This window comes from Stenella coeruleoalba, assembly GCF_951394435.1.
Source record: "Stenella coeruleoalba genome assembly, chromosome: 1".
Taxonomy (NCBI): domain Eukaryota; kingdom Metazoa; phylum Chordata; class Mammalia; order Artiodactyla; family Delphinidae; genus Stenella; species Stenella coeruleoalba.
The window spans coordinates 55537640-55565063 of record NC_137169.1 but is presented as its reverse complement, the minus strand read 5'-3'; the positions used below and the strand labels follow the sequence as shown (position 1 = coordinate 55565063).

Sequence of the window (27424 nt, the reverse complement as noted above, 5' to 3'; positions counted from 1 at the left end):
AGTACTGTTTAAGGGTTTGTAGCTACACAATGATCATAACATCTTATAATAATTTTAAGAGTTTGAAGAAAGCAAAGCCTCCCAGGGACACTTCCTTCCCCAGTTTTACAACAGAGAAAACTAAGAGAGCACTTAGTGACTCACCCAAGACCTCTGTGGGCCACCACTTTAGCATCACGCTCAATTTGTGATTGAGTCATAAATGATACAGAAGGTAGTCAGATGTAGAACTTAGGTAACTAAATATGTACCCATTTGTTCAAATAGTTCTGAGACATCTAAGATGTATTTGTGGGTAGGAGATTTGGAAATTATCTGAGAGAAATTAGGATTATGTAGGGTCCAGTCATTACCGTGGATATTATGAAGGGCAGTATCTCGTGGGAGAAGAGATGGCAAACTGTTGTTTTCGGCCCTTGCCACCCTGGAATTTGCAGAGGTTAGGGACCAAGTCCCTCTTGTTTATCCTTCTAGTCCTAGTCAGCCTTGTGCCTGCTAGTGAGCAGCTGGTCAGTAGTGGAGTATTACTGATCACATGAATGCCCGGCATAGACACTAACTGTGGGTTTGTCTTGTGGAAGGCCTATTTGATTGTTTGGCTGGCATTTCTTTTTTTGTGTTTTTCCTTTTGTCAAGAGAAAAACCACTTGACACAGCACCCCTAATCTAATTAGACCTTAATGGAGGTAACAGTTATATTAAGAACAGGAAAAACAAAGTGTTGAGAGGTCATTACAGATAAAAAGGTGCTCTCTTGTATAACTTTCGTTTGAGACTTCAGGCAACTGAGATTCAGAGAGGTGAAGTGATTTTGAGTTAGCCCCAAGCCCTGTACTCGCCCACTGTGCCCCGTGGCTGCACTGCTCTTGACTGGTTTTGGGGAACAGCACAGCCTGTAATGCCTCCCCTCTGACAGTCTGCTCAAGTCCCGCTGCTCACGGGTGCCTCTGCTGCCACCTGGTTTCACAGAGCCTCCTGGAGGCCTGGTCTTCAGGCCTGCTGCCTCTGGTCACACTCAAGGCCCTGCCCACATACCACATGCCACCTGTCTTTGTCTTGTTCTTGCAGTGGGGCCTGCTCTCAGCACATTCTCACCGTGGGAATGAAGCCTGGGAAGTAATTCGGTCAAGGTATTTATGACTGAAACAGGGTGCCTCAAAGCAGGCAATCTGCTAACCCTGACTTGGGCCTCTGAGGAGAGAAAAGTTTTTATTTCTTCTTTTCCTTTTACCTTTTTCTTTAGTCATTAAAAAGCTTCGGGCTGTGAATTAAAACTAATTGTAACTTTTTAATTTTATACAGGAAAGATACATATTTTATGGGATCTCCATTGATCTGTATTATGTTTCCTTTCTAGAGACATTAGGCTGTTGCATTTTTAGTTGTTTCTCTAAAGAGTTATTTTTGAATTAATTTTAGATAATTTATCCAAGCTATGTTCAAAAAGTAGTTTCATATAGAATACTGTTAGCCATTCTTGCATTTACTTTTAGAGAAGTCAGGATGTAAGCCTAATATTGGCCCTTACGAGGCAGTCATTAGAAATTTGCTATGGCTACTGGTGAATTCTTTAAAAATTTAATTAACATTTTAAAGAAATAACATATTTGCATTTTATGAAAATCAGAAATAAATAATTCTAAGATGTCACTCAGATAAACATTTTTGTTAATATTTTAGTGTTTATTGTTTCAGACTTTGTTTCGTGCATATATGGAACTATTAAGTTAAAAAATTTCCAAGGAGATCATAGAACATAGTGCTGTAATCTGGTTTGTTCACCAAGTGACTTCTCATAATTTTACCCCTATGAGGTAATAACTTTTGGTTAGGGTGACAGCTTTTTATGGTACATGGTGTGGATGAATGAAAGTTTGTTTACCTAACCCTTTAATCTGTTGCATATATATTATTTGTTTTTCCTACTATAAATAATCCTGTTACAGACACCTTTGTGCCTCCTTTTTTTTTTTTTTTGAATTTTCTGATTATTTCCATTAGGAGACTGTAAATGGTATTGTTGTCTGAAAGTTATTCACATTTTAAGATTTTGGGTATTATTTATGCCATGATTTAAAAAGCACACACTGTATTTTAACAGAAATATCATAAATCTGCCCAGTTGGTTTTTTCTAAGACAGTAAGTTCTGTAGGTTCCTTGACAAATAAATGGTCCTGGGGACTGCGGGATGCCTGAGCCGTGCTTCTAACAGTTAGATCTTCCCCTGAGCACTGTAAACATTCTGGGCTGCCAGATTCTAAGATTTGCTCTGGAGGTGTGAGATAGAAGCCACCTTAAATAGCTGGAAGATAATCCTGGGGAAGAGACAGGCTTTGTCATTTTTGTGTTTACCAGGTGTGCAGCATTGAACCTTTAAAACCCTTCCAAGTAAAATAGGGTCTTCCCCCCCACCCCCCTTATGATTAAAATGCTGGCTGCTAATCTTTCATGATAAAGAGAGAGCAGTTTCAGAAGATGGATCATTTCCTGATTAGTGGTTGTAAAGATTTCACATGGATGGTATTCCCAGTGTTGTGAAGTTATTTTATTGGTCAGGTCTGCTTCAGTGAAATCAACATGGCTAGCTTATCTTTGCAAAGACTTGTGACAACAAGTTCATAACTACACTCCCTGGGGAGCGCAGTTTACTTTTAAGATTTTGCTTCAGGCATCTCTCTGCAGCCTTATGCTGTGAGTCCTTAAGATTCCAGATATGAAACTGGTTTGACATTAGTTCCTAGCATGACAGCTTTTTAGATCTCCTCTTTGCCTAAGTCAGATGAAGTCTGCAGAGCTAGCAGCATTCCTTCTCCCTTTATTTGCTCCTTTCTCCATGTCTCCTGGTTCACAAAAGAGAGTAATTATACCTAGGCAGTCATAAACATTATTGATTAGATTCGTATTTAATAAAATTAGACCTTGTCAATTATTAGTGAAAACTAAACCAAGGGAACCTATAGTTATGGAGCATTGAGTTGAACAACTTGGAAAGGGCAAAGTTCTTCAAATAAGGCACAGATAAAAGATCTTATCTGTATATTCTTCTGTTCTTTGACTTAAGTATTAGAATGTTCCTCCAAAGCCTCAGTTTTCAGGGTAATGCTTAGGTGTTCTCTTTTATTTTATACTTCAGATAATTTAGAAACACTTGTATTTCTAAATTTATTTCTATTTTATGCATTGTATAGCTCTCCCTCTATATAATCTAGTATAGATTTAGATTGATAATTTTTTTAAATTATTGTTTCTTCAGAAATGTAAAAATATTCTGGCCTAACACGATGATGTATTTACCAACTGGAAAGATTGTGTTAAATTTGGAATTGTACTTACTAAATTATGGAACTGTGTACTACTGTTCTAGTATGTGATACTGCAGATAAAATTTCAAAGGAACTATGGAGAGAAAATTCTTGTAAAGGGTCGTATTGCTCAGTGAAATTGCTTTTCTTTTGGATGTCCCTGTTCTCTTTTGGTGTTTGAGGTGTGGGGGGAGGAGGTTTGCACAGGAAAGGTGTTGAGATTTATTGGCCCAGGTAACTGGAGCCTCTAAAGAGCAGGGGAAGAGAATCCATGAGCTCCAGCGATGTCAAGGCATGATCTCTTTAGGAGTCCTACTTGATTCTGCTTTTCTTTCATTGGTCTCATTTCTTGCCACAATGAGGTTTTCTCCAAATGGCTCAAAAGAGAACAACTGGCCGCCCCAAGGTGGTGTTTTTCTGGCTTCCATTTGTCAGATCTCTCCAAAGGACTTTTGCTTGGGTCATCCTTTGGTCACGTAGGTGGACAGTCATCAGTAGGGGTCAGGGCAGGACACTGTGATCTGTAGTCCTAGCAGGACCACATGGCATGAGAGGTTTCTACACAGATAGAGACAGCAAATGTCTAACAACATCTTGAATTGGCAGTTAAAATTTTTTTCTAATTGTGGTAAGATACACAACATAAAATTTACCATCTGGACCGTTTTTAAGTTACAGTTCAGTAGTGTTAAGTACATTCACATCATTGTGCAACCTATCTCCAGAATGCTTTTTGTCTTCCAAAACTGAAACTCTATACCCATTAAACAACACCCCTCCACCCCATCCTCCCCTCCCCCCAGCCCTTCGCAGCCACCATTCTACTTTCTGTCTCTATGAATTTGACTACTCTGTGTAGCTCATTTAAGTGGAATCATACAGTATTTATCTTTTTGTGATTGACTTATTTCACTTGGTGTAATGTTCTCAAGGTTCATCCACATTGTAGTATATGTCAGAATTTCCTTCCTTTTTAAAACTGAATAATATTCTATTCAGTGTATATACCACATTTTGTTTATCGTTCATCGACAGACACTTGGGTTGCTTCCACCTTTTGGCTATTGTGAATAATGCTGCTATGAACATAGACGTACAAATATCTCTTCGAGATGCTGGTTTCAATTGTTTTGTGAACTGGCAGTTTTTTACACAACTCTTAGGTCAAACAGGTGAACTAAGTTCACCTTTTTCCATAAAAAACTGCCCTTTATCTTAACCTCCCTCTCATATCACCTTCACTGGTTACCTAAGCCATATTGTGGGGCTTATTTTGACTCATCTCTCCTGGACTGTTAGTCACCAAGTTTGATAGATTTTTAACTCTTGAGTATCCTTTTAGTCCAATAGCTTCCCTGAGTGTGGTTTGTTCTCAAGGTGCTCTGTGAGTAAAGAATTTCATGGTCAGATAAGTTTGGGAATCGCTTGATGTTGCTTAGTTTATCCTTTTCTTGGAGAACTAAAATAAGAAACTATTGAATATTAGTCAACTGTTTTCCAGATATATGACCATGGAGCTACCTTTTCACTTAACGTGTATGAAGTTGAGAAAGAAATACTGTTCTCACTGCTCTTTGCCTTTTCACGCCCACTCCTTACTGCCTTTCTGTAGGTTTCATCTCTGGCTTAGATTGCAGCCCAGTCTCTGAAATCAGGGAGTTTAAATCTTTTTTGTCTTATTGATCCAGTTGACAGTCAGTTGAAGCCTCCTTTTCTTGGAATAAAACAGCTTAGACAGTGAAATACGTAAGATTACAAATCATTCACTGATTTGTTAGAGAAGAGCCGTCCTCTTGTTCATTCTCAGTTGCTGCAGCCTGGAAATATTGTATGGTGGGGAGTAGTATGGGCAGTGGAGTTTGGACAGTCTGTGTGGACAGGTTATTTAACTTTCTGTGTCTTAGTTTACTCATCTGTAAAATGAATATAGTAATAGTACGTACTTCATAGGGTTTTATGAGAATAGGTGAGTCCTTATATTCAAAGCACTTAGAACAGTGACTGGTATATATAAGTGCCCAATAAATGTTAGTTGCTATTTCTGTCTTCCCTCCCTCCCTCCCTCCCTCCCTCCATGGTAATATCATTTTTTATCATCTTACTGCAAAAGATGATTTACGATTCCTGTGAAGTTCATTATTCAGTGATTTTGCATGCATTTCATAGTTAATCCTCAACGAAGGAAAAAAATGCATCTGATAATGCTCCCAGTAATTAACTTTTTTGGAGCTCATTAATTTGGAAAATATAGATCATCCTTTTATTAGTGTAGAGCAGGGGTCCCCAGTCCCCAGGCCACGGACCGATATTGGTCTGTGGCCTATTAGGAACCGGGCCGCGCAGCAGGAGGTGAGCAGCGAGCAAGCGAAGCTTTATCTGCTGCTTCCCATCGCTCGCATTACTGCCTGAACCATCCCCCCCCCCCCCCCCCCCCCCCGCCCCCAAGTCCGTAGAAAAATTGTCTTCCACAAAACCGGTCCCTGGTGCCAGAAAGGTTGGGGACTGCTGGTGTAGAGTGTTTGCTTTACTTAAACATTTATTCTCAAAACTTAGTAAATAATTTTAGAGGAAACACTGCAGAAGGAAGTGTGGTTATGTGTGAGTGACTGACTTAGAGGATTTTTATTTTTACTGAGACTTAAATATTTTTTCTTTGAGAGTTTGAGCGGGTAAGAGCATGAGTTTCAGTCATAGCCCTGTGACTTTGGACACGTGACCTAATGGCTTGCCATTTACTATGTACCACCATTTACTTATTTGCAGAAATGAGGCTGGTTATACTTAACTAGGGTTAATTTGAATATTAATGTGATAGCATGCAGAAAACTTTCCTGTGGTAGGTGATCTGTAAATGGTTTCACCTCTTCTCTCTCTTTCCAACGGAGGCAGAAGAGAAATTCCTGTGTAATCTGTTGCTCAGCTCTGATGCTCCTCACTCTGTGGTGGCAAATTTGCCTCTTACCAAGGCTTTATTGGTAAGCATTTTAAACTTTTCATTATTATTGTTGTTATTGTTGTTGTCATTGTTGATATTTTGTTTGACATGGGTACTATATTCACATGCTTCAGAAAGTAAACCAGTATAACTTAGTACAAATTGAAAAGGCTTGCTCCAGTTTTTGTCACTATCAGCTTCCTTCCCTGCCCCCTTAAATAACCTCTTTTATGCATTTCTTGTGTCCAGATACAATTAAACACAAGTATATATTCTTCTCTATACAAAATGTAGCATACTCTATATACTATTCTGCACTTTGCTTTTTTCATTTTACAGTATATCCTCCTCTCTTTCTGTATTAGGACCTGGAATGGACCTGGAATATTTCCTTATTCATGTGTGTGTATGTTACATGTATGTATGTACATATTTATTAGAGCTCCGGCGTGTTCTTACCATGGTTTACTTAACCAGTGTCCATATTCATGGATATATTATTTGTTTCCATGCTATTATTACTGCAAACAGTGCTTCTTTGTATAACTCATATGTACAAGGTTGGGTGAATTCCCAAGGTCGTTGGGTTAAAAGATAAGTGCATTTATAATTTTTCAAAAATAATTTTTATCAAGATTGTAAATTGGTCTCCACTGGGCTCATACCATTTTGCATACATTGGCATGTATTTTTTTGCACTGCAGACAGCTCTCACCCCATCCTCCATACCATTTTTTGAGCTGCTGTGTTGGCAATGTGGAGGGAGTTGTACAAGTGGAGGAGATCCCATCTCATGTTTCCTAAGTTGTAGTGGGCAGTTCAAGTCTAGTGTTTTCCAACCTGAGTAGTAAGACACAGAGTTATACTGTGGTGTGCGACTAGGCATTCTGCCCATCCTGATCTACTCTTCTTCCTGTCTTGGGATCTGAGGATGGAATGGCTGGTTGTATTGTGTGCCTGATTTACCAAGTAGGTCTGGGGGACAGTTACTTACTCTGTACATAAAATATTATTGGCTGCTGTCTCCTTTTTTGGAAGTTATTTTTAAGAAGTTATATTCGCTGTTTTTTGCAAAAGTTTTTCTTATTTATTGAAGATTTAGAATCCAGAGAATAGAATAAAAGCCATTTGGAATCCCATAACCGTAGTCAGTATTTTGATGAATATCCTCTCAATTTTATTTGCACATGCCCAACATAAATTGTGTTTATATACTGCATGATGTTTTATAACCTTTCCTTTGTTAGTGAATCATGAATATTGTTCCATCTTCCAATAATTATACATATATATATACACATGTATATATATACATAATTACATATATATGTGTATATACATATGTTATTATTTTTTTCAGTGTAGAATTCTGTTAGATGGCTTCACTGTGATTCTGTGTTCCTGGATGAATATTTAAGATTGTTTTGTTAGTCGTTCTAAATAACTTTGTGATGAAGACCCTTGTAGCTAAATCTTGTATATCATCGTTATTTGCTTAGAAGTAGAAAGAACTTCTGGGTCAAAGGACATTTACAGATTGCAGAACTCACGTGATGTTTATATTTCTAAATGAGAGTACTTGCTTTGTCGCATTTAATCAATTTGTGGATATTATAATTTTAAAAAATTTGCCAGTCTATTTGTAAAAAAATGGTAAATCTCTATTTTACTTCATAGATATTTGGTTATTAGTATATTTAAACTTTGTTTTTCATGTTGAGAATTCATGTTTTCTTTGTGGATTGCCTTGTCAAGCCCTTTGTCCATTTTATTATTGGTGTGTTTGTGTTTTTCTTTTTTCTTTTTTTAAAGCTATATGTTAAGAATATTAACTTTTTGTGATACATGGTACAAATATTTTTTTTCAGGTTGTTTGCGTATATATTTAGGGTCTTTTTATACAGAAGTTTTATATTTTCATGTACTCATACCTATCAAACATTTCTTTTTCTTTTTTAAAATTTATTTATTTTAGGCTGCATTGCTTCTTCACTGCTGCACGCGGGCTTTCTCCAACTGTGGCGAGTGGGGGCTACTCTTTGTTGTGGTGTGCGGGCCTCGCATTGAGGTGGCCTCTCCTGTTGTGGAGCACGGGCTGTAGGCACATGGGCTTCAGTAGTTGTGGCTCGTGGGCTCAGTAGTTGTGGCTTATGGGCTCCAGAGCGCAGGCTCAGTAGTTGTGGCACACGGGCTCAGTTGCTCCATGGCATGTGGGATCCTCCCGGACCAGGGCTCGAACCTGTGTCCCTTGCATTGGCAGGCAGAGTCTTAACCACTGTGCCACCAGGGAAACCCCAAGGTTTCTACATGTTGGAGAGACCTTTTGACTTCCCTAATTATATAAACATTTATCTCTATTTAGACTTAGTATTAGGTATATTTGATATTTTTAAATGACAGAACACATTTTAGTATGTGGTGTCAGATGAATGCTAGCTTTCTTAATATTTTTTCTAACTGGCTATCCAGTTGTCTCACCACAAAAAAAAATTATCATTCTTCCCACCAACTTGAAATCCATGTCTTTAAAACTTGTTCTGTTTTCTTAAACATACTTGAAGATTTATACTAAAACTCTATTAAAAAGACATTAGAGCTCTGGACTGTTTTCAGGCCATTGGTGCCAGGGTGATATTAAGCAGGTAGCTTAACCCTCTCTTTGACTCGATTTCTTCTGTGAAGTCAGGACTGACCTTCAACCAGAGTTGTTAATGAGGATCTGATGAGGTAATGGATATAAATCATGAAGTTCTGTATAGAGAATAAGTGTTTATAATACTACTAATTAGGATGGGGCCAGGTATTCCTGAGGCTCTAGAGCCACACTTAAACTAGTAACACAGCATAATAAAAGGTTACATTTTGTGTTTGGGGCATATTAGAAAAACCAACAAAAGAGCTTCTCTGGCATTTGAGTAAATTCCCTAATGGGAACAAATAGAACCCTATCACTGAAATAAAAAAAAAAAATTTTTTATCTTGATAGGGATTAAATACAGTAATTAATTTCCTTAATGATTAAACATAGAAAGCAAATGTAATGCTACACTTTTCACATTATGATATTCTTCATTTGGTCTTTTTCTTTCTTTTTAAAAAAATTAAGACAGTTACTTTACTTTGAACACGAAAGTGGTATAAGCAACTGTATAGGCTCCATGATATGTTCTTCTCCCATTTGCTCCAACCCCAAGATAAAATTTTGGGAGAGGGGCTTCCCTGGTGGCACAGTGGTTGAGAGTCCGCCTGCCGATGCAGGGGACACGGGTTCGTGCGCCGGTCTGGGAAGATCCCACATGCCGCGGAGCGGCTGGGCCCGTGAGCCATGGCCACTGAGCCTGCACGTCCGGAACCTGTGCTCCGCAACGGGAGAGGCCACAATAGTGAGAGGCCCGCGTACCGCAAAAAAAAAAAAAAATTTTTGGGAGAAAAAATGTATTATATTTGGTTAATTATGTTATCTACTATTACTTGTTCTAAGGCAGGCATGGCATTGACTGATATCTGGCTTAAGGTCTAAGAATCATATTCACATAGAGCATGCTAAGTGGTTGCATTTTGGGAAATGAAACTTCCATTTGGGTTACAGTTGAATGTGTGTGCAAATGAAGAGTTACTGAACCACTATTCTTGATTAATTAAAGAAGATGAATGTGATTTGTCTACATTTCCACAGTTCCTTCCAAGTAAACATCAGTTTTGTTGTTCCTTTTACTGAAAAACATTCTGATGAAATAATCTTGCAAAGGAAAGATAATCTAGCTTTGAGTCTACAATAAAAATGCAAAAAGTAAACAATAGTCAATACTTAATTTTCTGCTCAGCTATGTTTAGGACCTTTACAAGTAGTGTATTAGTCTCTAGAGAGCACCACGGTGCTGCCTGTGCCAAAAATTTCATGTACTCTCCTTGAGCATCAAGATGGTCCACCCTGGTTCTCCAGCAGACACAGTGTGAAGCGGTGATAAGTTCCTGCAGGAAGAGTTAGCATGTCTTCTTTCCCCATGAAAGTCTGGATCCACTGTCCTCTTTATCTCTTATACCCAAATATCTGCTTCCCTCTAAGATATATCAAATTTCATTATTCAGATGTTCTTCATAAAACATCTTAATCTTTTCTTCTAGTTTGGTAGTTTATTTGCATATAGTTATTCTGTTCATCCAGGAGTAATTTCTCTCTTTTTGGATTTTGTCTAATTCTGGATCATTCTCATATTTGTTAGCAACCTGTTTCCAGTAAAAGACACCAAGCTGATATAGTGGCTCTAGGCTGATGGGACTTCAGTTGATTGAGTTTCCACTGGTCCATATACCATATGTTCTCCACCTTCCCTGCCTCATCTGGAGAATTGCCTGCAAATCGTGGGGGATGGGGGTGTGTGTGGAGTGGGGCACTGATGAGACACAGCTCTTCATTTGGTCTTTAGATTCAGACATTGCCAATAAACTTACAGAGTCAGGTACATGGATTCATATTGGGTATTTGATAGTCACTGAGTTTGAGACCATAGGTAAGTCATTTCATGCCTCTGAGCTTTGGTTTCTTCATCTGTAAAATGAAGTGCCTTTGTAGGAGTTTGAATGTAATATCACAGTGTTGAGGCCTCTTTCCAGCACCAATTTCTTGGAAAGGAGGCCAGTTTTTTTACATTCCAACCAAGGGAAATTTGAAATAACTGTTAATTTACTTAATTTTTTTTGTCTCTAAAATACAAGCCAAATGATCTTCATTTTTACCTTTCATGTCTGATTTTTTTTTTTTTTTTTGGTGGTATGCGAGCCTCTCACTGTGTCCGTTGTGGAGCACAGGTTCTGGACGCGCAGGCTCAGCGGCCATGGCTCACGGGCCTAGCCGCTCCACGGCATGTGGGATCTTCCCAGACCGGGACACGAATCCGTGTCCCCTGCGCGGCAGGCGGACTCTCAACCACTGCGCCACCAGGGAAGCCCTCATGTCTGATTATTAAGAGAGTAATAAGAATATAAGCCTCAGTGAAGCAGATAAACCTCAGATAAGTCAAATGAAAGAATTTCCAGTAATGTCATTGTGTTCTGTATTTAAAAGTGTTTCAAAGATTAGATCAGAAATAAATGAAAAAGAAATGAAGGAAACAGTAGCAAAGATCAATAAAACTAAAAGCTGGTTCTTTGAGAAGATAAAATTGATAAACCATTAGCCAGACTCATCAAGAAAAAAAGGGAGAAGACACAAATCAATAGAATTAGAAATGAAAAAGGAGAAGTAACAGCTGACACTGCAGAAATACAAAGGATCATGAGAGATTACTACAAGCAACTATATGCCAATAAAATGGACAACCTGGAAGAAATGGACAAGTTCTTAGAAAAGCACAACCTTCCGAGACTGAACCAGGAAGAAATGGAAAACATAAACAGACCAATCACAAGCACTGAAATTGAGACAGTGATTAAAAATCTTCCAACAATCAAAAGCCCAGGACCAGATGGCTTCACAGGCGAATTCTATCAAACATTTAGAGAAGAGCTAACACCTATCCTTCTCAAACTCTTCCAAAGTATAGCAGAGGGAGGAACACTCCCAAACTCATTCTGTGAGGCCACCATCACCCTGATACCAAAACCAGACAAAGATGTCACAAAGAAAGAAAACTACAGGCCAATATCACTGTTGAACATAGAAGCAAAAATCCTCAACAAAATACTAGCAAACAGAATCCAACAGCACATTAAAAGGATCATACACCATGATCAAGTGGGGTTTACCCCAGGAATGCCAGCATCCTTCAATATATACAAATCAATGTGATACACCATGTTAACAAATTGAATAAAAACCATATGATCAACTCAGTGGATGCAGAAAAAGCTTTCAACAAAATTCAACACCCATTTATGATAAAAACCCTCCAGAAACTAGGCATAGAGGGAACTTTTCTCAATGTAATAAAGGCCATATATGACAAATCCACAGTCAGTATCGTCCTCAATGGTGAAAAACAAACCATTTCCACTGAGATCAGGAACAAGACAAGGTTGCCCACTCTCACCACTATTATTCAACACTGTTTTGGAAGTTTTAGCCACAGCAGTCAGAGAAGAAAAATAAATAATAAAAGGAATCCAAATCAGAAAAGAAAAAGTAAAGCTGTCACTGTTTACAGATGATATGATACTATACATAGAGTATCCTAAAGATGCTACCAGAAAACTGCTAGAGCTAATCAATGAATATGGTAGAGTAGCAGAATACAGAATTAATGCACAGAAATCTCTTGCATTCCTATACACTAATGATGAAAAATTTGAAAGAGAAATTAAGGGAACACTTGCATTTACCATTGCAACAAAAAGAATAAAATACCTAGGAATAAACCTATCTAAGGAGACAAAAGACCTGTATGCAGAAAATTATAAGATACTGATGAAAGAAATTAGAGATGATACAAACAGATGGAGAGATATACCGTGTTTTTGGATTGGAAGAATCAACATTGTGAAAATGACTATACTACCCAAAGCAATCTACAGATTCAATGCAATCCCTGTCAAGCTACCAATGGCATTTTTCACAGAACTAGAACAAAAAATTTCACAATTTGTATGGAAACACAAAAGACCCCGAATAGCCAAAGCAATCTTGAGAAAGAAAAATGGAACTGGAGGAATCAGGCTCCTTGACTTCAGACTATACTACAAAGCTACAGTAATCAAGACAGTATGGTACTGACACAGAAACAGAAATATAGATCAGTGGAACAGGATAGAAAGCCCAGAGGTGAACCCATGCACATATGGTCACCTTATTTTTGCTAAAGGAGGCAAGAATATACAATGGAGAAAAGACAGCGTCTTCAATAAGTGGTGCTGGGAAAACTGGACAGCTACATGTAAAAGAATGAAATTAGAACACTCCCTAACACCATACACAAAAATAAACTCAAAATGGATTAAAGACCTAAATGTAAGGCCAGACACTATAAAACTCCTAGAGGAAAACATAGGCAGAACACTCTGTGACATAAATCATAGCAAGATCCTTTTTGACCCACCTTCTAGAGAAAGGGAAATAAAAACAAAAATAAATGAGACCTAATGGAACTTAAAAGCTTTTGCACAGCAAAGGAAACCATAAACAAAACGAAAAGACAACCCTCAGAATGGGAGAAAATATTTGCAAATGAAGCAACTGACAAAGGATTAATCTCCAAAATTTACAAGCAGCTCATGCAGCTCAATATCAAAAAAAACCAAACAACCCAATCCAAAACTGGGCAGAAGACCTAAATAGACATTTCTCCAAAGAAGATATACAGATTGCCAACCAACACATGAAAAGATGCTCAATGTCACTAATCATTAGAGAAATGCAGCTCAAAACTACGATGAGGTATTACCTCACACCAGAGTGGCCATCATCAAAAGATCTCCAAACAGTAAATGCTGGAGAGGGTGTGGAGAAAAGGGAACCCTCTTGCACTGTTGGTGGGAATGTGAATTGGTACAGCCACTATGGAGAACAGTATGGAGGTTCCTTAAAAAACTACAAATAGAGCTACCATATGACCCAGCAATCCCACTACTGGGCGTATACCCTGAGAAAACCATAATTCAAAAAGAGTCATGTACCACAATGTTCATTGCAGTTCTATTTACAATAGCCAGGACATGGAAGCAACCTAAGTGTCCATTGACAGATGACTGGGTAAAGAAGATGTGGCACATATGTACAATGGAATATTACTCAGCCATAAAAAGAAACGAAATTGAGTTATTTGTAGTGAGGTGGATGGACCTGTCATATGAGTCTGTCATACAGAGTGAAGTAAGTCATAAGTCAGAAAGGGAAAAACAAATACCGTATGCTAACACATATATATGGAATCTAAAAAAAAAAAAGTGCTTCTGAAGAACCTAGGGGAAGGACGGGGATAAAGACGCAAACCTACTAGAGAATGGACTTGAGGACACGGGGAGGGGGAAGGGTAAGCTGGGACAAAGTGAAAGCGTGGCATGGACATGTATACACTACCAAATGCAAAATTGATAGCTAGTGGGAAGCAGTCACATAGCACAGGGAGATCAGCTCGGTGCTTTGTGACCACCTGGGGGGGGGGTGGGATAGGGAGGGTGGGAGGGAGGGAGACACAAGAGGGAGGAGATATGGGCATATATATATATATATATATATGTATAGCTGATTTACTTTGTTATAAAGCAGAAACTAGCACACCATTGTTAAGCAATTATACTCCAATAAAGATGTTAAAAAATAAAAAATGTTTCCATAGAGTTAAGGAATGATTTTTTTTTTTCAAATATGGATACAAGTTACAGTAAATCCTTGACTCTTTTGAACTCTTAGGGATGAATCATTTTGGGATAACCAAATTTTCCAGATGAGTGAGAATTTATCATTATAATCGCCATATTTTAAAATTTTAACTACTTTCATGAGAAAGTTTGAAAATGTATTTGCTGTATTCCTTTGCACTGAGTTAACTGAATACAATTTATTTTTCTTTATTAATCAGGTTCAGTTATGAACATAACTTATGCTAAGTACTGTGCTCGTAGCATGTTTTCAAGTATAAAGCCCTGGGTTTAAATTTAATTTTTTATCAATTATTGACTTTGTTGCCTTGTAACAGTAAATCCCTCTTAACCTCACTTTCCTAATTTTTTAAGAAATTGAGATTGAAAAGCTTGATATAAGATAGATCTTCTCTAAAGTATTATTGTGATAGGGATGTCTTCCAGGGTCTATTGAGTTGTGTATATATACAACACACACAGTGTATTTGTTTCATACTAACTAGCTTTGGACTAGAATTCTTGCTGTGTTTTCTATAGTTTTTCTGTCACTTTCCCTGTTTTCACTTCTTGAAGCCATCAGGGTGCCTCTAGGGCCTCTTCTCATAGGATTTACAGACTTCTTGGCATCTAGTCATTCTTATTTTATACACAACTCTAAGTGAAAAGGCCTGGCAATATGTAATGTTCATGAATATTTGTGTGAAATTTCTGCAGCATTTCTTTTTGTTGAACTCATATTTTATGTGTGTTCCAAAACAATGCAGCTTAGCACCATTAAAGCATAAAGAGTATGTTGCATACTGGTCTTTATTTAGAAAGGAATAGTATGGAGCCACCCAGTAGTGAGACACATAGTCTAAGTTGTTTTTCTTTTATTTCCTGACCCCCTTTTATTGACTTGTGTGGCATGCATACACTAGTGGTATAATACATCTGAGTTTCACAGTACAGATTGAAACCATGTGATTTTCTGTGAGGTGTTTTTGTTTTGTTACGGGTTTTTTTTGAATTTTATTTATTTATTTATACAGCAGGTTCTTGTTAGTTATCCATTTTATACATATTGGTGTACATAAGTCAATCCCAATCTCCCAATTCATCACACCACCACCTTGTTTTAAGCCTTGTTTGGGGATTATATCCTTGACCTTGACCTTATAGATTACACATCTACTATGTGCCCAACCGTGTGAGTTGGATGGAATTATTCCCAGTTAAAAATGAGGAAACCAAGATTTGGAGAAATTAAGTAACTTTTTTATTTTAAATATGAGTAACTCTTGTCTGACTGCAAAGCTCATGCTTTTACCCGTAAACCATGCTATATGTTAGCTCTGAACTAGTGACTCCAAACTTCTGCAAACTGTGACGCTCTTGTGAACTTGGGGTGAAATTGGGGTGGGGTAGATGTTTGTACTTATTCCCTTTTCCTGTGTAATGAGCAGTAAGCTACCATTTTCTGTGCCCACCTGCATGGTCACTCTTAGAGGTGTGTGTGGTGCTCATATAGGTGTACATTCATGCAGAGAGCTATTGCTCACAGGATCATCTGGCATCCTCCTGCCTCTAGAAAAGAGGACCCATGGCAGCCAGATCAGTGAGCCATGGAACAAGGATATCTTTAGGGCAAAATATGTTATCCCCTTTCAGATAGTGATCTAAACACATGTGAGCCAACAGAGTTCCTATGAAAAGAATCCTGACTGGATCTTCAGCTTAGTTCAATTAATTTAATTATTAAATAAATATTCAGTTCATTATAACATTACGTAAGAATGCCAGGGGAGGGCAAGTGCCCATGATTCTGTTCTGGAGTGCTAGGAAGGATGTCCTGAGATAGTATAGTCCTGCCATCTACTTCTGCCCCATCACATCCTTATGTAGACATAAAATATTATGAAGAGAGACTCCATGAGGAAGTGTTAGTTTTTCAGTTTCTCTTGCAATGAACTCTTAGTTTTAGCTGAGAAACATGCAAGTATATGGTCTGGGTTGAGAAAGAGTTTACTTAATAGTTTCATTTAGAGCTAATACTGTTTTGGGCTTTATAAATGGTTCTGGTGTTGAGAGAAGTAGAAAAGATAAATAGTTCTGGTGTTGAGGGAAGTAGAGCAATAAAATCAGGCTGGAACATGGCCATTAAGCCCAAACTAATCAGAACATCTGTGTGCCTTCATATAAGACTGATTGATGATCTTGGTCCAAGCCTTCACTTAGTTGATGTAATAACATGGAATCAAGGGTTCAAATATGTACAAGTGCTTCTGGATAATTTTTTATAACTAGGCTTAGTGTACAGGCCAGAGAAAGATTGTGCTCCTATCCCATTATTAGTGACTGGGCCAATAGTTGAAAAGAGCCTTTCTGTTATTAATGGAAAAACAGGCATAAAATCACACAGTGCATCTAAAAATTTTGATTAAAGTTGTTCTTTACTAAAGGGCCATTTCTATGTCTTTGTATAATTGAACTTAATTTTTTAAAAACTTTGAAATAATTATAGATTGGCAGGAAGTTGCAAATTTAGTACAGAGAGAGCCTGTGTTGTTTAGTTGAACTTTAACATAAGTGATGTGCTTTTCTCTTTAATTTTTAAAGGTTTTAGACTTAGGGAGAAACTTTCTAAGATGAAAGACACTCAGTGTTGGGTCTCTGAAACTTGTGAACTAGTTTTCTGAATAACTTCAGACACAATGAGAATAATGGCTGAAATCCAGATGGCTGCGGTCACAGCTGTGTCTGTGTCAGATACATGAAGTGGTTCCCTGGAAGCCAGAAGCACCTTTAGCAGGAGAAAAATGCTGTGGAGTTCTCTGGTCACTCCAACTTGAGCCTCTTGAGCCTTTAAGCTTCCTGTAAGTGCTTGGGATTTTGCAAATAGTACTAGTAGTTCTGGAGTTACAGTTGTCAAAGTAACAGGTGATGGCTGGAAGCCAGCTTGGCACCCAGTCAGCTCCCCAAATAGCTGAGGTTGCTCAACCTTCACAAGGTCCTGCAGACCAAACTGGGTCCTGCAGACCAAACCCTTCCCCCAGCATTTTTAAAAAACAGTCATTTGAAGGATTTTCTCTAAAAGGCCTGAGCTGCTTCAGGCACTCAGGATGAGTTAAAAATGCACGGCTTTATGTTCTTATTCATACCTATTTGATTTAACCGTATGAAATTGCCATTCTTGTAGGTTTAAAAAAAAAAAGTCCAATGTTGGAGGTTTTATACAGGTAAACCTAATGTTTTGTGCTGTCACACTGAAAATTCTTATGGTTGTGGAATAACATGTTTCCAGGGAACACATTGTCTCAACCTCCTTATTTATAAAGGAAATACAGCATTTACTGTTTGTAAGATTAACTAACTTAATCCTCTTAACAATCATGAGGTAGGTCCTAGTATTTTCCCTGCTTTTAAGATCTCTGCTAGTTAGTAGTGGAGCTGGGTTCATACCCAGGCAGTCTAGTCATGAAGCTGTACTGCTTCTCAGCACTTCTATTTGGCTCCACCTCCCCAGACATACTTGTGAAAGTCCTGGGTGTCTGCGCAGCTGATGGGCAAGTACATAGGTGTCTCTTTTTGACTTCATGGGAAAAAAGAACTTAATTTTCCCCTAAAAATGAATTAAGTCTTCTACAGTACAAGAGTTTTTGAGACTTAACAAGGATACTTTTGCAGTCTTTAGGCCCCTGGAGTTGAGGGTAAGGGTAGAGACTTGTTGGCCCTAATAATGAAAGTATAGATGATTATTGTCTTGGGAGAGGAGGGCTAATGTTTGTTTGGTAGAATCCATTCCAGGCTTGAAATCCTGTAGTTCTCTAATAAACCCCTGCCTCTCCTCTGTGTCGCTTAATGTCTTTGATCTTAGACATGAAAGGAAAAGAAGTGACTCAGCTGCGAGGGAGTTTAATTTAGGAATTGCTCATTGGCCTCTTGCTTGCCTTGTCCCGTATTGATATTGGTGGAGCAAGGCTTGGGGCTAGGAGATTAGGCCCCATGGGAGCTGTGTGAAGTGGGGAGGGGAGGGGTGTGTCCTTGGACCATCTTCTGGGGCAGCTGTCCTAGGTGTTGAGACACACACCTATTCTATTAGATCGGTTCTGGGATGGTCCTACTGGATCCTATCTAGTCACACTCAAGCCTTTCCTGATTTATTTGTATACCAGTTATGGTTCTGACATCTATTGAATAAAATTGTAAAGGCTCATACAGTGGTTTTCCAGGGACTTTCCCTTTTTTTCTCCCTTAGCATTAGAGATGAGCCATTGTGGTTGTAGGCTGTTCTGTCATCAACGTCTCAGGTATTCTATCAGAGCAGGAAAGGCTGGACAAGCAGCAAGTGACTGCCAGGGACCCAGATGACTTCCCATTCAGACTGAGTAGGAGGGAGACACCTGTTGTTGGAGACGTGGTTTAAAATGGACTATGATCAGTCTTCCTTGTTTCATCCTCTGATGAACAGAGGAAGGAAAAGCTTAGAAATATATTTTGTAAGTATTTTTAAGGTATTTTTCAACACCTTCCAAGTTTGGTGTTTTAGTTTGATCACAGTGGTTATGAGATTGAAAACTAGTTTAATTTGTTTGGTGGTGTCCTCCCCCAAGATGTCAGCTGCGTGTGTATTCTCATTCCCATTTCTAGAGGGCAATCAAGGGAGAAGAAGCTCCCTCAATCCTGTTTTGGAATAAGGGAGAGGTGTATATCCCCATGGCTAGGATCTGATTGGTCTTCAAGTTGGTTTTCGTAAGTTGATTATCACTCTTCCTGCGAACTGCTATGGCCCTGGGGTCTCTGGATGGTCCTGCATGTGTCATTCATTCGTCTGCTGAGTGCCTACTATGTTCTAAGCACTGACTGTGAGAAATAAGAATGAATAAACACAGCCTCAGCCCCTAGTTATAGTGTGGTGGGTGATATTTACACACAAAAAAGCAAGCTAAGGTTGTAATTAACATGTTTAATGAAATACTGTGGGAGCACAGAGAAGAGAGCGACTCTGGAGGACTTCACAGGAAGAGGAAGCATTTGAACTGGACTTTTAGAGAATGAACCAGAATTCTTCAGTTCTGATGGGAACTGCTCTCAGAAAAATCTCAGGAGGACAGAGCGTTAGGAACAGTCAGGGTTGAGGGGGCACTTTGGGGATCCATGATCCAAGGTCCGTACCCCTCTTGTTTTTGTAACTGGAATGCCAAGCTATCCCTTTACTGTTTTTTTCTTTATTGTTCTATGAATTCATCTTCATCAATCACTGCAACTTCTATTTGCAATGATGCCAGGTACCGCCAATGAGAAAACCTAGTCTTTATTGCCTGGTTCCCCTGCTTGTGGCTGCCCCCACCTTTTGCTCTCCCCTTCTCAAAACAGCATCATATGTTGTGCCTTTGTGCCATTTATTGAGCAAGGACCAGACTGCAGGGCGTTTGAGCGATGCCTCTTCAGATCCCACTGAAACCCTTCCTCACTGATCTCAATTGGTGACTAGGAACAGAGGCTGCTTTTGGTCCTTTCCCATTTCTCCATCGGTTTTCTGGCTTCCTAAGATACTCTGTCCTTCCTGGGTTTTGGTCAGTGTTTTTCTTTCCTCTTGTTTAGGATTCCTGATAGTGTCTGGGTCACTTTCTTCCAGTTCCCCAGTTTCAAAGGTGAAGGTGAACCTGAGTTAGGCCCTTCGCTTTGTCTTGTTAGTGTGTTTGTATTACTGGAGAGTATCCATATTTATATAGTAATTGTACAGTCTGTATTGCCCTCAAATCCTAAAGAACAGATTTGAATGATTCAAAGTTAGTCACTTCAGTATGAGACAATGAGTCTAAAGGCAAACCAAGGATTCTTTGAAAGCAAAACCTTTAACTTGGAGCAGCATGTTTGGTGAAGCAAATAGTTTGGTTTTGTGGTACCAGAAAGAACACTGTTCTCTTTTTATACTCTCCATCCTACTGGGTTGTCAGAGACATGAGGATGCTTTGAAGTGAATTCTGGCACCATAATTTTGTGGAGAGTCGCTGTGATAGAGAAGCATGAGAAGGAAGGGTGTCTGTCCAGTGTGTCCTTTGAATTTTTATTGAAGAGTGAGCATCAATCAGCATGTTGCCTTAGTGGATCATGAGGGGAGGGTGCAGGTGGGAGGTGGGTGATGACCCGGGTCATCGTGAAAGCACATGTGAAAGGCCTTCTGGAATTCCGCTTTTAGGAGGTGTTGTGCAAGTCCCTCAGAAGTTTCTTTACTTCCCCTGGAAACGTGCAAGATAGGGATACATCGCTCTTTTAGAAGGATTACTCAGGGGCTGACAAATGTTGTACTTGCCAGTAGTTTTGCTGAGCTGGAGATTGGCCAGATTTGCTGTCTGGATGGTGGCCACTGTTATTTAAAACAGCTTCTTGAGACCAAGAATCTAGGAATTTAGACGTTCAAAGCACAGGGTGGGAGCCCTGTGTTCTCTCTCTTCCCAGACGAGGGAAGTGTTTTTATTGGCTGCGGAACTCTCAGTAAAATTGAACTTCTTTGCACCTGGGTTTACTCATCTGTAAAATGGGGATAATAATGTTACCCACCTTACAGGTAAAAGGCTTGGCATGGTTCCTGTATATATAGCTAACACTGATGTAGTGTTTGCTTATATTTATTTATTTTCCTCATTAATATTCTTTCTTATCTGAGATTTCTCTGAGGTTCTGTACTCATTTAGAAAACAACTCTTTCTATGGCTTTAGGCTCCATTGGCAGTGGCTTAAGAATTCTTACTGGGAGGAAGGAACTTTTGTTAGCGTAGTTTTTTTTTTCTTAATTTCCTTCCCTTGTCCTTGGAGAGTGGTGCAGGGGACAGGGCAGTGCAGAGTCAGAAATCAGTGGGGAACAGAGATGTGTAGGCAGAGGCACCAGCCAGAGCTGCTTACTGCCTGGCACATTGCTGGGCGCTTGGGATTATTTGATGACACAATCAATGATTATTCCATTTTGCCAGTTTAAAAAATGCCATAGTGTTAGTATTAGGAGAAGTTGAACAAAGGCACATGAGAACTCTTTGTACTGTCCTTGCAGGTCTTCTGTAAATCTAAAATTATTTCAGAATAAGTTTTTAGAAATCAGGGGAAACAGAGAGTTGTTCAATGGTTATAGAATTTCATTCTTGCAAGATGAAAACAGTAATGTACACTTACTTAACAGAACTGTAATGTACACTTAGTAATTGTTAAGAGGGTAAATTTATGTGCTTTTATTACAGTAAAAAGAAAAAAAAAGGCAAAAAAAAAGTTAAGAAAAGCACCAGCAACAAAACTGGCACGTAGCACCATGCCTGGCACACAATAGATACTTACTACATGCTTGTTGGAGACGAGTGATAGTATTGATAGTCTCTTGTTTGGATACCCCTGTTTTTTTAACCATTATCCTTTTTTTTGGTACATTAAGGTTGCTTTCAATTTTTTGCTTTTATAAACAACATCTTGATTTAGCCTTATAGCTAAATTTCTGTGTGCATACAGTATGTTTTCTTACGATATATTTCTGGGAGTCACATGGTTCCTGTTTTTTAGGTCTTTTATTCCATTACCAGATTGCCTCCAGATAGTTTGTAACAGTCTGCCATTCCCCGCAGCAGTGCAGAGAACAGATTTTTGATAGGCAGAAATAGGAGATTGAGGTGCCAGGGGAGTAGCCCCTACACAGAAGAGGTGCCCTTTTCACACTAATGTTAAAGTTTGAGGGCCCCCTCTGAATGATGGCCTGAACTCCCAGAGCGTCATTCCCCAGGGCACAAGCAGTCAGTCTTGGGCCAAATAGCTAGTGCCCCACTGCCATGGTTAGGGTGGTCTGGATCGCTTTTACCCTGTGGTTGGGGACGGGGACTCAGATGACTGGCAGCCAAGGTAGACAGCTGACAGCTGCCCCGGGTGTACAGAACCTTACTGTTGACAGATAGGGGAACAGAAAGGGAGTACTTTTGCTTAGGCCCTCCTTCCCCTGGGAGCTGCAGTCTGCGGGAGTGGGGGAGAGTGGGGTGGGCAGGTAATACAGACCTAATTAGAAATTGCCTTCCTTCATGAATATTAGAGCTTGACAAAGACTTTGAGGGTATCTGGTACGGTAGATTTTGACTCCTTGGAAGTCAAGGAACCCATTTCAAATCCAGTCCCACATGGAACCTCAATGTACTAAAGAGATTAATTTTATAAATTCAGACTTGTAATATAACTTATAAGTATCACAACACTGACTTATGATAAAGACAAGAGAACAGTGAAGCTGATTTCATGAGCACTGACTGAGTTTTGAGTTGGGTTCAGAGTGGCAGTCTCCATCATCTGCCAGTTTTACTACCCTGTTTACTTCTGAATTTAGCTTTGGTTGCAGTATGTAAAAATCTGATTCGTGTGGATAAATAATTGCAGGTAGTTTACTACTAACTTATAGTTTCTGGATACTCGTCAATTAATTAAATTGACCCAGAAACCTGAAAGAAGAATAGAGGGAACTTTTACCACAAGGTAGAATCACAGTATTTTACAAATGCTTTCATTCTCTATGACACAGAGCAGGACAGATCCTAGTGCAACCTGTTAGGGATTCATTTGTTACGGCATAACTGACTATTCCCTTGTGATTAGAGTATGGTCCCAGAAGATGTACCTGAGATTTGCCTGGCAATTAATTGAGCATGCTGCAAGTGTGCTTAGTAGTATACTTGCTTGAGCAATTTTAAGAGGGCAGACAAGTATAGGCCTGAATTTTAAAAAGAGTTCCAGCTTCCTTCAGAATCAATGACATATTTATAAACTGTTCAAATATAAGCTCGGAATTGATGAAAAAATATTCTGAGGTCTGCAGAAAGAGAATATGAATTCATTGGTAATCTTCAGTGGGTTAAAATTTGCTATAAAATTTGAATTTGTGGGGGTTTATTATAATTTCAAAAATTGTTCAAATATATCTTAAAAATGAAATCTGAATACATTTTTTTCCTCAGTATATATAGCACACAGAACCTTTTGGTTCCTTAGAACGGAACTTGAAAATCCTTATCTGTTACATATTACAGCTTCACTTATTCTACAAATGATGAAATTGAGTCCTTCCTAGAGAGAGGAGGTGACTCTCCAAAAGTCACTCTGCAAGTTACTGGAAAGCTGAGAAGAGGGATTGCTTGGGTCTCTTTATGCTTCTTTCTCTGTGCTGTTTTATCTGCCTAACAGTTGGGACTCCCTGAGGGGTCAGAAACAGGGAGATATAAGTGGCCGCCTCCTTCAGTTTTGTGTGCATGTGTGTAGGCACATGAATGCATTCCTGTGCACTGACTCACACCAGATACCATGAGAGGTGGTAGCTTCAGGTACGAGGGTGAAGTGTATGAAGTTTGGGGTCCACAGACTGAGCTTGCCTTTCCTGGCCGTAGTCCTTGTTTTGACTCTGTCTCACCACCTTTTGCTGCATGAAAATGGAATCTTTTCAGAACTCTACTTTCAGGCATCTCTGCTCTGACAAGTGAGAGTAGCTAATCTGATAAACTAGTCTGAGTTAAAGGTGGGAGTGAGCTGACTGGCTCCTCCTCCCTGTTTTTGTATTATCATAAGCATCTCATGGAATAGAATGCTTTTTCCCCCAAGTGGCTGTTCTAGGGACGCAGGAGGGTGGGCAGATGTTCTTGATAGTCAGTGTCTTTCGTGCCCTTAAAATCCCATGATGCAGAGACCCAACCTTGAGAAATAAGACTTCCCCTCCTCTGGGCTGCTACTGATCTCTATGTTGCATTTGTGAGAATGAGAAAACAGTGCCTTGTCTGGGTGGGGCAGTCCTGTGCTGGGGAGTGTGGCCTGGCTAGTAGAAGGCAGGCAGGATTTCAACCATCACTCCCTCACCTCAGCTGGGTGCTCTTGGCAGTGCACAACCTGCCCAGCCATGTACTCTAATCCTGATTCTGCCTATTATCTTCCAGCCAAATACAGTGACTTTATTGTTTTGCACTGTACAGAGGACATACAGATTTGCTCATTGTGGGTGCTTAATAGATGTTTGGTTGACTGATAAATCAGAGTTGACCAGATACAGAAAATGGTACTTTGCAGGGTGATACCTGTCCTCATAGCAGCAATGCCCATCCACACATTAACTTAAGAATTCTATAGTTCACTCATTTATTAATTCACCAGATATTTCTTGAGCACTTACTGTGTAGAAGAAGGCAGGGTTGCAACAAATGTTTATTTAGCATTGATTATATGCCAGGCCCTGGGCTGGGTGCATAAGATACAGTGATGAGAAAGACAGAGGTGGTTCTTTCTCTCATCTTCCTGTGAAGGAGGTGGACCCCAAACAAATACACAGACCAATAAGTAATGGAATTCTAGGTTGTGATAAGTACTCTAAGGAAAATAAACAAGGGTGTGGTAAGGTGCAAATAGGAGTTGTGAGTAAGGGGAGAGAGCACTAGAGACCAGGCCTGGATGACAAGGATCTTCTTGAATAAGGTTGTCAGGGAATGTCCTTCTGAGACAAGCACACAATCAGACCCAGAGAATGGTAAGGAGCTGGTGACAAAGAGCAGTCAAGGCAGCTTGGACAAAGGTGGGAAATACTTTGATTTATTTGAAGACCTCAAAATATGAACTTGGAGCATAATGTGAGACAAGGTCGGAGGCAGCACTGAGAGTAACAATAGCAAACACTTCTTTAGTCCGTACCATGTGCCAGGCACTGTGCTGAGTGCCTCCCCATATATTAGCTCTGTTAATGCTGATAACAGTCCTATGAAGTATATATTATTATCCTCATTTTACAGATGAGGAAACTGAGGCACAGAGGGCTAAATAACTTACCCAGGATTTCGCAGCTGGTAAATGGTAAGAGCAGGTATTCAAACACGAGCAGTCTGATTCTAGACTGTTCTCGGATTCATGATGTTATAGTGTCGATGGAGACTGGATCATGTCAGGCCTCAGTTTCTTCATCAGTGAAATGGAACTAATACGGGAGATAATGTGTATAGAGTGGCCTATCAGGAGGTATTCATTAAGTGGACCTTATATCTTGTAGTGGTGGTGGTGTGGTGATAGTGGTAGTTAGTATTGTGAGAGGATACAGGAGTAAATAAGGGACTAAAGCTCTAGGGAAGGGACATGCATATTGATTACTGTGATGCAAGGAGGAGTGGGGTAAGGGCCCTGAAGAAAGTGCTATGAAGGGGACTTCACTGGTGGCGCAGTGGTTGAGAGTCCACTTGCCAATGCAGGGGACACGGGTTTGATCCCTGGTCCAGGGAAATCCCACGTGCCGCGGAGCAACTAAGCCTGTGCGCCACAACTACTGAGCCTGCGCCCTAGAGCCCACGAGCCACAACTCCTGAAGCCTGCATGCCTAGAGCCCGTGCTCCACAGCAAGAGAAGCCACAACAATGAGAAGCCCGTGCACCACAACGAAGAGTAGCCCCCGTTCGCTGCAACTAGAGAAAGCCTGTGCGCAGCTACGAAGACCCAACACAACCAAAAATAAATAAATAAATTTATTTAAAAAAGAAAAAGTTCTATGTAGGCTCTGAAGTGGGGTCAGTCCCTTCCAGCTGGAGAATGAGGAGAGGCTTGGGGGTGGGGGAAGAGGACCTTACTGTAGACCTTGAAAGATGGACAGGACTGAAATATACAGAGCAGGTAAGAGGGACATTTCCTCTAAGCCACTGGGTGAGCAAAGATCTATCTAGTATTTGCCCAGAGGCTGAAAGTCAGGGTGTGGGGCAGCACGCTGGCCATTCCAAGGAGAGAAGCAGGAACCAGGTGTAGGCAGAGTGATGATGGGTTGGACTCGTTCTAGTCAGCTGAAGCTCTGGGTCTTTAATGCATCAGCGAATGTGGAGGCCTGGTGTCCGAAGCTTGGCTTAAAGATCTAATCTGGGACTACTCCAAATTGGAGTAGCCCAGAAGTCTCAGATTGGCTTCTGGCTGAGTCAGTAAGAGAGGAGGTTTTCGTTTTGGCTTTTATTTAGCATGCTGTCTGGCTGTCCACCTAGATATGGACCTCCTGTGTCCACACAGATAAGTGCCACTCTAGTAGGAAGCTTTATTACCTGACTCTTCCAGACAGGTTGTTTTATAGGTGGTTGCAGACAAGTAACTAGCACAGACTTTGGAGCCAGGTAGAGCTGGACTGGAATTCAGGTTCTCTTACCAGCTTTTGACGTTGGGCCTTGTGTTTGGGCCTCAGTTAGCTTCCTGTGAAGTAGAGGTTTATAGCACCTCATATTGTTGTGTAAGGGTCAAATAAGCATTTAGCACTACATGCCTAAAGCACACAGTAAGTGTTCAGATGATCGTAGTGGAAGTTACTAGATTGCGTGGTGTGGAAGGCCCTCAGTACCCACAGGAAGTCTGTTTGAGCCTACTAATTGCCTTCTCTCATATTTCTGAGGTTAGGAAGCCTAAACAGTTGGCAGGACTCATTGGAGCCATGTTGAGATGGATTTTAAAGCCATTCCCACACTCGGGATGTCATGTCGTTATGTGTATTTGCTGTCCTAGCCTTAGACTGTCATTATGGGGCAGGAACAATAGCATCCTTTAAAGCATTTTCCATTGTGAGTGGAATGTCAGCAGTTTACATTCCAGTCCAGTAGATGCCATCTTGCTATTGACTGAAAATATTGACTGTTTTTCTGCTATCTAAGAAGGAATAGAGAAGTTTTAGAAGAACTATCACTCAGTTCCTCAGACTTACTGAGCACCTACTTAGGAGCTAAGCATAATTTTAAGCTCAGTACATGAAACACAAAGACAGTAAGACTCCACTTGGCCTCACAGCAGCACACACCTGGCTCAGTGATTTCTGTGGAGCTTTGCAGGTTGATGGTGGGGTGCGCACCTTTGGCACCTAAAGGGCGTGGCCAGGAATACTAAGAATCCTATCATGTCCATAGG

At 39.9% G+C, this 27424-nt stretch overlaps 1 protein-coding gene across 3 annotated transcripts in view; it reads left to right on the top strand.

Moving 5' to 3' along the window:
- Positions 1-27424, top strand: part of JAK1 (Janus kinase 1) — a 140278-nt gene that overhangs the window by 16978 nt on the left and 95876 nt on the right. Inside the window, exon 2 of one of the 3 annotated variants that reach the window (XM_079939194.1) lies at positions 6193-6278. The exons of 1 other annotated variant lie outside the window; for it this stretch is intronic. The gene's annotated coding sequence lies outside the window, so the exon portion shown is untranslated. Of the gene's footprint in view, positions 1-6188; positions 6279-27424 lie in introns of all 3 variants that reach the window. One more of the 3 variants, XM_079939193.1, reaches the window with a different exon arrangement.